Here is a 456-nt window from a genome sequence, read left to right on the forward strand (position 1 = left end):
AGTGTTAGGCCTACAAATCCAAATTAAAAACCATACAGGAAGTATTTACAATGTGCACATAAGGATACAGCTTACATTTTACAATTCATAAAAATCAATAACCAACTTAAATCATCTAGTAAAGTGTTGCTTAGGAGATGAGAAGTCTTTGAAGTTTATTTTGTTTTTGAATACTTTACATACAGAGTCCAAGAATGTCTGAATTTCACCAAACAAATATTTGCTGGGAAGAAACTGAAAACATCTGGCCTTGTGAATATGAATATGATATTTGCCCAAAAGATCAACTTCCTTGTGGTTCAACTCTTCCTTCAAAAACAAGACCATACATTCTGTTAGGGACCAAGACCTCATGAGTTCCCCAAATTAATAAAGACTGCAGCCAGAATTCAAGCATAAAAATGTTTATTAAAAAATGTATTTAATAAACTTGCATTTGTATTTTTACTGTTTATT

Source organism: Etheostoma spectabile, chromosome 24, assembly GCF_008692095.1.
Source record: "Etheostoma spectabile isolate EspeVRDwgs_2016 chromosome 24, UIUC_Espe_1.0, whole genome shotgun sequence".
Taxonomy (NCBI): domain Eukaryota; kingdom Metazoa; phylum Chordata; class Actinopteri; order Perciformes; family Percidae; genus Etheostoma; species Etheostoma spectabile.